Source organism: Bufo bufo, chromosome 3 (assembly GCF_905171765.1).
Source record: "Bufo bufo chromosome 3, aBufBuf1.1, whole genome shotgun sequence".
NCBI lineage: Eukaryota > Metazoa > Chordata > Amphibia > Anura > Bufonidae > Bufo > Bufo bufo.
This window is the reverse complement of record NC_053391.1, coordinates 592,269,502-592,281,778: the sequence shown is the minus strand read 5'-3', so window position 1 is coordinate 592,281,778 and position 12,277 is coordinate 592,269,502. Positions and strand designations below refer to the sequence as shown.

Genomic DNA, 12,277 nt, shown 5'->3' with positions numbered 1-12,277 from the left:
TCTCCCCAGTGTGTCTGGAGGAGTATACGGTGGCACATGAAGTGTCTATGACTCTGTGATACAGTCTTTGCTTTCATGGGCTACCATGGATCTGCAGTAAAGCCCCTTTCAGACGAGCGAGTTCCATGCATCGGACTCGCAGCATGAGTATGCAGCAGCACCTGTCCTGACCTCCCAGCACTGACAGGGTCGCATAGCATTATATTGATTTATGATGCTATGTAACTCTTAGGCCTCTTTCACACGAGCGTCGCGGGTGAGGGCCGGATGCATTGCGGGTGCATTGCAGGAAACCCACGTGAGTGCGCACGCAATTTCAGTCAGTTTTGTCTGCAATTGCCTTGCATTGTTCAGTTTTTTCCGTGCGAGTGCAAAGTGTTTTTAATGCGTTTTGCACATGCGTGATAAAAAACTGGAACCTCGAACCTGGACTTCTTTACTGAAGTTCGGGTTTGGGATCGGTGTTCTGTAGATTTTATTATTTTCCATTATAACATGGTTATAATGGAAAATAATAGCAACTGGTGAACGCGATGACATCAGCGCAGGTCCTCCTGAATGAACATAAAAGATCCTTCTATCTTCATTCAGCAGGACCTGCGCTGACGTCACATTACTGTATGCGGGCGACGTGTGCATGAGGCCTTAGACAGTTTTCGGGGCATGTTTAGGACAAAAACTACACCAGGTCCAAGGTGATACTATGAAGCCCTGTGGTGCACTGTGCAGCAGTTAGACCTCTTTCACACAGGCATCGTGTGTGAGGGCCAGATAGGATGCGAGTGCGTCGCGGGAAAAAGCAAGATTTTTGCACGCGCGTGAGAAAAATCAGCATGTTTGGTACCCAGACCCGAACCCAGACTTCTTCACAGAAGTTCGGGATCGGTGTTGTGTAAATTTTATTATTTTCCCTTATAACATGGTTATAAGGGAAAATAATAGCATTCTTAATACAGAATGCATAGTAAATTAGGGATGGAGGGGTTAAAAAAATAATAATAAAAACTTAACTCACCTAATCCTCGCGCAGCCCGGCTTGTCTTCTTTCTTCTTCTTTGATGAGAAAAGGACCTTTGGTGACATCACATCACTGCGCTCATCACATGGTCCATCACCATGTGCTCACCCTTAGGCCTATTTCACACGGGCGTGTCTGCCCCGTGGGCGTGCTGCGGCCCGCAAAATGCACGAGCACAGTCCGTGGGGCAGCCGCAGCGGATCGCGGACCCAATCACTTGAATGGGTCCGCGATCCGGCCGTTCTGCAAAAAGATAGGACATGTTTTATCTTTTTGAGGAACGGAAGTACGGGACGAAACCCCGCGGAAGCACTCCGTAGTGCTTCCGTAGGGTTCCGTTCCATGCTTCCATTCCGCATCTCTGGATTTGCGGACTCATTGAAATGAATAGGTCCGCATCCGTGATGCGGAATGGCCATGGAACGGGACCCGTGTATTGTGTATCCGCAAATGCGGTCCGCAATACGGCAACGGGGCGCACACGCCCGTGTGAAAGAGGCCTTATTGTGTGATTTTTATACTTCCCCAAGTTTACACAGGAGTCTTTCTCCTCCAAAATCTGTTTCAGGGTACGCATACCACTATATAGGGTGGGTTCCCCAAAACATCACCTTGCTCTACAGAAGGTGACAGACTCCCTTTACCTTGCAGATCTTGCACATTCTTTTAGCATCTTAGTTCTAGTATTCAGCAGTTGTGACAATGAGATCATTTTCTAAGGATGATGTCATTATTTTTTTATTATTAGAGATGAGAGAATCTGCAAAAATTTGCTGACCTTTGATGATCAAAATTCTTGTTCTGACGCCTGTAATAGGGAATGTTCCCACCAGCATAATGCTGCCACAGCCAAGTTTTTACAGACCCTCTCATGCATAATAAATTCAATGTGATTCATTATTACACAAAAAAAGACACGAAAATTGCCAGAGATTGAAGGGTGTGACGCCTGTGAGCCATGAGATGCAGCCATCAGTCAGCTCCTTGTCATTAGTTGTGTAAAGGGCCCCACCTGGTGGCAGAGGCATGCATTGTCACTTTTTCTCACAACGACCCACTCATTTGTCATAGTTTTCCCTACGTACAGACATCTATTTTACTGCTTATATGATATCTTATCAAAGAGACATGTTTGGGCTGCAATTACGGTAGTCACGGGAGTAAGCAACTAGCTGTATTCGAAGATATATAGGTATTCTAATATATTACAAAGAAAAAAATTACATTTTAGGGTACCGCCACGTGGTGAGTCAGCTGTGGATTTTCTTAAGGATCTTGTTGCCACAGATTTCACCTTCTTCATTACAAACAGTGAAATCTGGGAAAGAAATCTGCATGAGTTGACATTCTGAGGGTTTGAAATTCGCTCTTCAGTTATGTGCTCATTTTGTTGCAGAAATTTTCCGCCGCATGTGCATGAGCTTTGTTATATTTGCCCGCGGTTATGTCACTCGTAGGCATACATTAAAAGTAAAAAAATAAATAAAATATATATATATATTTATGTATATTTATATAAAGTTTAAGAAAATAATTTGTAAATAAAACATGTGCATAAAGCTAAAGAATAATATGATTATTAAAAAAAAAAAAATTATGTTGTTTCTCCTTAAAGGGGTATTCCCATCACAGACAATGGGGGCATATCGCTAGGACCCGCACCTACAATGAGAATGGAGTGGGGAAATGAATGGAGGGCACACAGCGCATGCGCAGCCGCCCTCTATTCATTTCTATGGGGCAACCGAAAATAGCCGAGCGCTGGCTTTGCTATTTCCGTCTGCCCCAAAGAAATGAGTGGGAGCAGGGGCCATGTGTGCTCGGTGCGCTCCCATTCACTTCTATTGGAGCAGCGCTTGGTGGTGGACGGACCCCGGATTTCAAGGCCAAAATCAACTATGTCCTTAAAGGGTTTCTATCACTTCGTATCACATAATTAGCTGTCAGACACTAGCGATCCGCTAGTGTCTGCTCTGCCCAACCATCCTAATATAATTGCTTTTGGGGCAGCCGTTTTGCTAAAAAAAGAACTTTTATTAATATGCTAATGAGCCTCTAGGTGCTATGGGGGCGTCATTAGCACCTAGAGGCTCCGTCTACCTTCATAAACAGCTGCCGCCCAGCGCGTCCCTCCGGCCTGCCCATCTCCTCCGGAATGCGATCCTCCCTGTAAGCGTATGTATTCGGCGCATGCGCAGTGAATGTCTGACCGCTTTCTGCACAGACATCTCCACTGCGCCTGTTCCTCGGAGCACTATGACGTCATCGCGCAGGCGCAGTGGAGATGTCTGAGCAGGGAAGCGGTCAGACATTCACTGCGCATGCGCCGAATACAGGCGCTCATAGGGAAGATCGCATTCAGGAGGAGATGGGCGGGCTGGAGGGACGCGCTGGGCGGCGGCATTTTCTGAAGGTAGACGGAGCCTCTAGGTGCTAATGACGCCCCCATTGCACCTAGAGGCTCATTAGCATATTAATAAAAGTTCTTTTTTTAGCAAAACGGTTGCCCCAAAAGCAATTATATTAGGATGGTTTGCCAGAGGAGACACTAGCGGATCGCTAGTGTCTGACAGCTAATTATGTGAAACGAAGTGATAGAAACCCTTTAAGGCCTCTTGCACACGAACGTGCCGTGTTTTGTGGAACGGAACAGACGGCCCATTATAAAAATGCCTATTCTTGTCCGCAAAACGGACAAGAAAAGGACATGTTCTATGATTTTTGCAGGGCCAAGGAACAGAGCAACACAGCTGTCCGCACCTTTTACGACCCCATTAAATTGAATGGGTCCGCAAAAATGCGGCTCGGATGCGGAACCAAACCACGGTCGTGTGCAAGAGGCCTAAAGGGGATTTCTGGGATTTTAATATTGATGGCCTATCCTCACAATAGGTCATCAATATTGGATCGGCAGGGATCCGACACCCTGCACCCCCACCGATCAGATGTTTTATAGAGCAGCTGGGGCGCTAGAAGTTGGAGCTGGAATTACACATCCATGTCTGCTGTGTGGTGGACAGAGCTGGTAACTAATGCACCATCCTCAAGGGAGTGAATGGGATAGGCCATCAATATTAAAATCCAGGACACCCCCTATAAGGGGTTATTCCTATCTGTAAGACATATGGCATTGCCGCAGTAAATGACATACATGTTCACTATCTTGAGAACGGGGATCCCCTGTCTTGCCGCTGGTGTAGATGGATTGGTTGCTGCACATCCGCAGTTCTCTCCATTCATTTCTATGGAAGTTCCAAGAACAGCCAAATACGCCTGCTGGATATGCCGTACATGTCTGAATAATAACCCTTTCAAGGGTTAAACATATCAAATCATTACGTTTTAATCATTCTGTTATGGATAGCTTAATTACTGTATGGTCAGATAATCCGCAGAATTATCTTTATGTTTTCTTTGGCTTTTTTAAATAGAATGTATAATGGCGATATAGTGATACTGAAATGTACTGCATTGGGAAATGATGATCTGGTAAAATCACCCAATATCAGACTATACATATGATTTTATTAGGACATTTGTCTGGTGTTCATCAGATTTCTGTAGCTGCACATGGACTTGCTTAGAAAAGGCCTTGTCGCTCTTTCCCCATAGGCAGTGCTGTTCAGGAAAGGAGCTCGTGGACTGGTTAATTGGCATTAGCCCGGGTTTGCAGTCACGCAGCCAGGCTGTAGGAATATGGCAGGTACTGGTGGACGAAGGAGCCCTGGTACATGGTAAGTAACATGATGCTTCATATGCTGAACATGGATTTAATAATTCACAGTCAATGGGCATCTGCCCATAACAGATTGGTTTCCTGGCATCATATGAAGACTGGCACAAGAATTCTTTATAATCACCAATCACAATTCATCATTTTTCCTCTGCAGCAAAGTGGTGAACATGAAATATTGTATGTGATGAGATGAAGAATACACAGGAGAGGGGCTCATACACATTAGATTGCACAGATGAGAACCTGGCTCCTGCTCAGACTGGCATAAGGATTGGCATAAGCGCCAATTCGGGCCATCTAATCCCCTAGATGCCTTGATCAGTAGCGAGAGCAGCATCTAAGCGGTTACAGAGGGAAAGGGCTCCATCTGTCTCCCATCGGTACCCAAATAATGAGATCATGGGCTGCAGATGTCTTGGCATCCTATTGAAGGCCCCCGATCTTCCTTCAGTGTATACCTAGAGAGGCGCAGCCTGCTGGTGGATGTCAGTATAGTGTTGACAGAATAATACATTGCATTGCATAAGCAATGCAGTGTATTATAGAATCGATCGATAGGTTGCCTATTAAAGTCCTCTTGTGGGACTAGTAAATAATAAAAAATAAATAAAAGATTTATAAAATAAAAAAACGGAAGTAAAAAAAACCACAACTTTTAACGTTAAAAAAAGAGCTTTTGCTTTTTGTTCTTGTGCGTCCATAGCTTTCCCAAAATGGAGGCTGTGACTTTTACTGCGCAGACGCTGAAAGTATTCACGCAGATGCAGATAGGGGATGTCCATCGCTTCTTGGCCATAAACCTTACAGGGAAATTTCCACCTCACTGGGTCCACCTCACTGCCGGCCAGTAGAAGTTTTTGGGAATGTATTTTGTGCTGCTGGCAGTATTTTGTGATGGACTGTGATGTTTGGCTCTGTTGGGGTGGTATAATATGCCACAATATGGTATTGCTGGCCCTCCCTTCCATCTATTTTGATCCAGCTACAAAACAGGGCCATTTTTAGCATTTCTCCCAGGACCACTTTATGTTCCCAGTCCGCCCCTGTATGCACCTGCTTCTTTCAGTCCGTATTTGTCAACTTTATTGATCTTTTATCTCATCTGGTTGATTGCTTCCTCCTCGGTAGTGATGGATCCAGACCATGGTTGGTATAAGTACTAATCTGAAAGATAACACCAGTACGTCACTTATCCAGAAATCCATCATTTTGTTGCAGTGAGACAAGAACCAAATTTCCAGGACAAGGATTCACAGTTCTACAGATTCTTTAAAGTTGATCTGTTCTTAGAGGCGGCTCTTAGCGACCGAGATACCGAGGATGAACTACAAGAATCTCTGGTGTTCCTTGCACAACTTGGACCAGCAGCTTTGCTTACAATGATTCTTCGCAAGCCGTAAGTTCAAGGCCCTCTTATACAGATAAATACATTTTCATAAACCCTATAGTGAAAGTCAAAGTCAAAAGAGGCAGGTCCCCGGTTCCATATCCTCATCTTTTGGCCAAAATGGAGTCATTATAAATGGACTCTCTCACTGTGGAGGATCCTTCATGTCCTGCATTGCACAGACAACCTATTGATTTCAATGGGCCCTGTGTAATCCCTTCTCCAGTGGTGGTGCTGCAGGAATATGGAATGCGCATTATCGGGTTTCCACAAGCTGATAGTGATGGGTAATAATGCCAATCGCACACATTAAAGCCTTTAGATGTCGTGGTCAAGTGCGACCACGGAATCTAAATGGTGAAAAATCCGGAAGCCCACGCTTCTGGGTTAAGACCAGGACCCCCGTGTGGCGATCGGGGATGCCGGTCATTAATTTTAATATGCTCTGAAGAGACTCAGCTTGTTAGAGCTGCAGTTTCTATGTTGGCCCGCAGGTGGGCAACACAGGAGATCAGCAATTCGAGATTTTACTATTCCCCTCTGGAAAAAAAAAAATTGTGGAAATTGTAGCCTTATAGAGGAGCTACAAATTTTTTTAAAAAGTTAAAAAAAGTAAAAACATAAAAAAGAATTTCAAATTTAAATCACCCCCTTTCCTTAGAATAAAAAATAAATACTTAAATAATAATAAAAAATATGAACATCATGGGCATCACCGTGTCTGAAAACATCTGAACTTTTAAATGAAAATATTTTTCCAATACGACCTAACGGAAAAAAGTATCTGGCAGATATGCCATTTTTTCATCGCTTCTCTTACCCCCCAAAATTTAATAAAATGTGATCAAAAAGACACACCTGCTCCAAAATGGTATAAATAAAAACTACAGATCATCTTGCAAAAAATGAGCCCCCACACAGCTCATAAAAAGTTATGGGGGGGGGGGTCAGAATATGGTGATGTAAAAAAGTATTTTTTTTAAAGTTTTAATTTATTTTTTTCAGTATTTAAATATATAAAACCTATACATATGTGGTATTGTTGTAATCGTACTGACCCAGAGAATGAAGGGCACAGCTCATTTTAGCTGCATAGTTTTTTTGGCACGCCGTGTTTTTTTTTTTTCAATTCCACCCCAATTGGAATTTTTTTCCTGCTTCTCACTACATTGTATGCCATATTAAATGGTGGCATTAGAAAGTACAACTTGTCCCCCAAAAACACAAGCCGTCATATGGATATGTGAATGGAAAAATAAAAAAGTTATGGCACCAGGAAGAGAGGGAAGAAAAATGAAAATGCAAAAACAAAAAACCTCCATTATCCTAAGGGTTAATGTTTTACTCTGGACATATTTTCTGTGTATTCACATTTACTACTGGTTTATGCAAAACTTAACTAATACGTATGCTTAAAGGTACACATCATAAATATCAAAATAACCGAACAATGGTTTGCAGGTCCAGAATTTTTATTTTTATTTCAATGATAAATAAGTGGAAACAGCAGGAAATGAATAAAGAAATATTAAATCTCATTATTACAAAACCAATGTTAACAGCGGTACATCAACATTTTACGCTCATATTTAATTAGATAAAATGGTCGTGGCTTCTACTCATCACAGAGCCATGGATCCTAACAAATCTTAAAAATATCCCATAGCTATTTTCGATGGCAACAATAGCGCTGCAGACTACACTATCAGTAATACAGAAAATATGGGAAACTGACAGAAGGACAGCCATAGATATTGTGTTCCTGACATATTTATTTTACTGGATATTTGCTTTTACTTTTGTAGTCCTTGTCAGCGCACTGAAGAAGAGCTGGAGGTGATATTTGAAGAGTTGCTACATATAAAGGCAGTTTCCCATCTTTCCAACTCAGTGAGTATTTATTGTTTTTTTAACAGAAATTTTTGAATTGTAATAACCAACAATTATAATTATTATCCAAAAGAATCAGCCGGTAGTGTAATGTGTACAAAGAAGAAGACCGCAAAGATGGCTAATAGTCATGATACCCATAACTGGCCAGGTTCCGCTGGGCTGAGACTGCCCAAACATTTGGGGGGTCATTTATCAAACTGGTGTAAAGTAGAGCTGGCTTAGTTGCCCATAGCAACCAATCAGATTCTACTTTTTACTTTTCACAGCTCCTTTGGAAAATGAAAGGAGGAATCTGATTGGTTGCTATGGGCAACTAAGCCAGTTCTACTTTAAAACAGTTGGATAAATGACTACCTTGGTTGTTAGAGATGAGTAAATCGGTTCAAATCTGAAACATCAACCCGAATTTTGTGTGATTCGATTCGGGAGAATTGAGATATGGAGACAGAGTAAGGTAGAAATAGAGAGATGGGGAGTGGGAGAGATGGAGAAAGATATAGGGAGAGAGAGAGAGGGGGGGAGGGAGAATGGAGGGAGAGAGAGAGAAAGGCAGTGATGGAAAGAGGGAAAGGGAATGAAAAATAGGGAGAGAGATAGCGGGAGAAAAGAGAGAGAGAGAGGAAGAGAGAGATAAAGATAGTAGGGGGACAAGCGAGCGCATGAAAGAAGGAGAAATAGAGACAGAGAGAGAAGGAGAGAGAGAAAGAGAAAGAAAGAGTGAGATAAAGACTTTTCCAAGCATTTGGAGCATTTTCTATTCAGGGCTAATCAAATTGGATGGCCGATTTGGTTGAAATGGACCCGAATTGTATTTCAAATAATTTGCTCATCTCTAGTTGTTACTAAAACTGGAGTGATAATGACTGTGTCGTTCTCTGTGTCTGTTTTCTTTTATGATCATAAAAATTTCAGTGTTGAATCATTTGCATTAAAATTGCTTAGGGTTCATGCACACGACCGTATGTATTTTACAAAAAAAACTGATGACATCCATGTGACATCTGTGGTGCATCTGTTTTTTTTTTTTTTGGATCCGTTGTAACAATGCCTATCCTTGCAAAACGGCCAAGAATAGGACATGTTCTATTTCTTTGCAGAACGGACATGCAGACATACAGAAGCAGAATGCACACTGAGTCATTTCAGGTTTTTTGCGGATCCGTTGAAATTAATGGTTCCGCATATGTACCTGTAAAAAAAAAATATGTTCATGTGCATGAGCCCTTAGAGTCTATTTTCACTTTGCAACCAATTTAACTGGTTAAATGTGTCTATAAATAAAAAAAGGTAATACATTTTTTTTTAAATGTGTTATTAGGTAAAGAAGGAATTGGCGTCAGTGCTGGTGTTTGAATCTCACTCAAAAGCTGGAACAGTCTGTAAGTGTTAATAGTGGATCTGTTGTCTAAAATTGGATCATATTTGTTTTTAAAAGGGTTAAATGGGACTTCAGAATTGATGGCCTATCCTTAACCCCTTCCTGACGCAGCGATATTCGTTTTTTCGCTCCCTGCCTTCTTGAAGCAATAACTTTTTCATTTTTCTGTTCACATAGCCGTATGAGGGCTTGTTTTTTGCAGGACAAGTTGTACTTTCTGATATCATCATTTAGCATGGGAAGAGGGGATTCCAAATGGGGTGGCATTTGGAATGGGGTAGTTTAGTTTTTATGGCGTTTATTATGCAGTAAAACTGACCTGTGCTCTTCATTCTCCAGGTCAGTATGATTACGGTAAAACCAAATATGTATAGTTTTTCTTGCATTTTAATATTGAAAAAAAATAATAAACTTTTGAAGAAAATCGCCATATTCTGACCCCCATAACATTTTTATAGTTATGTCTACTGAGATGTGCGAAGGCTCATTTTTTGTGGGTTGATCTGTAGTTTTTGATGTGATAATACCATTTTGGGGTGTGTATGACTTTTTGCAAATCGACCTTTTTTTCCCATTATGCCATTCACCGTATGGGATACGTTTTTCTTTTTTTAAATAGCACAGGCATTTGTGCACGCTGCGATGCCCATGATGTTTGTTTTATTGTTTAAATATTTTAGATTTTGATTTTGGGGGAAGGAGGTGCTTAGAATTTTTATATATTTATTTGAGATTTTTTTTTTTACTTTTAAACTTTTTTTTTTTTTTTACTTTTTATTAGATCCCCAAGTGGACCACAAAATGCAATCAGATTACAGTTCAGTGCTGCCACCTGCTGGCCTGAATTGTAATATATAAGTAATGAGCCTGGAAGCCTAATACAGTCTTAGGCTCATTACTTTGAATGAACGCCTTCCCCGATCTCTTCCGTGGGCGTTTCAACCTGTGAAGTGTGCACTTCCGGGTTTCCAGCTTCTCAGATGCTGTGGTCACATTTAATCATCAGTCCACGCAAAACATCTCTTAGTACAGATATTGTGAACCACACTTTTAATACTTTATCTGTCTTTCATTATAATTCTCTACAATTGTCTTTTGACATTATTTCTACAAAATAAGTTGTTTCTTGGTTTTATTCTGCAGTGTTTAGCCAAGGTGATAAAGGCACATCTTGGTACATTATATGGAAGGGTTCTGTGAATGTGGTTACCCATGGCAAGGTCAGTATTACTGTATTATGTATCTATGGAATATTGTAATGCATTTTTTTAGGCAAGCGCTATACAGCGGACTTTACATAAAAAATTGCATTTTTCAACTCACCTGCTCTGTGGTCCCAGATGCAAGATGTGTGGAAAACTCAATTGATGAACTTGGAAATCAATGGAAAAGCTCCAGCTTCCAATAAAAGACCATAGAGACTTTATTGTTCGTCTTTAAAAACAAATAGGGATTGACATGGAAACATGAAGGCCTAGGCGTTTGGGTCTAACAATAATGACCCCTAATTATGGCATGAATAAGGGTCATTATTGTTCAAGATAACATGTGTAGGAATTTATGTTTCTAAGTTTTTTCCTGTTTGGTTTTAAAGATGCACAATAAAGTCTCTAAGGTCTTATAATCTAATTTCCTTCAGATTTTTCTCTTAGGATAGATTTATGTTCATCTCAGTTCTCAATTCATTTACTGCTGATTTTATAAAAGTAAAGTTGTAGTTTTTTTGGGTATAAGTATAAAGAAATAATGTGCTTATTAAATCAATACTTTTATTAGTTATATTAAGGGGTAACGGAGCAATATATGCCCTAGTGATGACATAGATCTAAAGGAAGGTACTTTAGAAACTCCCACCAAAGAAGAGACAAAATAATAAATGAACAGCTCCCTGGACATCTGTGTGTGGTGTGCTGTGGGTCCCCTTACCAGTTCTTTATCTTCTGGTATGGTTACCTTATACTGTAACTGATTCCCACAAGCCACCTATGGGAGCTAAGTTTCCATTATATCTATGATATTATAATCTCTCCCTACGATTATTTCTGTTATATCACCCCCTGATGAACCGCCAGGTGCGGGTAAACCACGTCAGGGTCTTTATTTCTTTTCTAGGTATCTGTATATTCATTTTAGGGGCTATCATTTACACCCCTTACGATACTGTCTGTATACATTATTTATATACATTGATGTAGGGCCATTGATGTAGGTACGGGGACAGGGTACCTCCACCATCAGGGGATATCCCTGGGCACAGAATTTTTTCTAGGGTTTAATAGGGAAAGTTCCCCTTCCCCCCCCTCTACCCAGTCCCATTGGATACCTATATAGATATCTACCTCTCCCTGTTAATTTATTATTTTGTCTCTTCTTTGGTGGGAGTTTCTAAAGTGTCTTCCTTTAGATCTATGTCATCACTAGGGCATATATTGCTACGTTACCCTTTAATATAACTAATAAAGGTATTATTTTAATAAGCACGTTATTTCTTGATACTTATAACCTAATTATTTACGTGTCTGCTATCTATATTATCTGTACGCTAATTTTCTTTGTAGTTTTCTTGCAGTCAAACAAGCCCCTAATAAATGGTTAGAAAGCTGTTTTACCTCTATAGCCCTAAATAATTTTCCTATCTGATCTGGACAACCATTTTTCAGAACTGAACTGCCCCAGTGATCAACTGACAGTACTGGGTCCAGCTTTCTACTTCCCCCACTACCACCACCACCTACTATCAGCTGTAATTGCTAGAGGAGGCTCTGTGTCCCTTTAGTGTTGCATGGTGCCCTTTCAAATTTATTGACAATTATGTAATACATAGTATAACAACTCGGAGATCACTTAGATCTTTGGAATCATCAT

General features: G+C 40.9%; 1 pseudogene; it reads left to right on the top strand.

Annotated features, from left to right (window-relative positions):
• LOC120996136 overlaps positions 1-12,277 on the top strand; it is a 102,911-nt pseudogene that overhangs the window by 53,412 nt on the left and 37,222 nt on the right.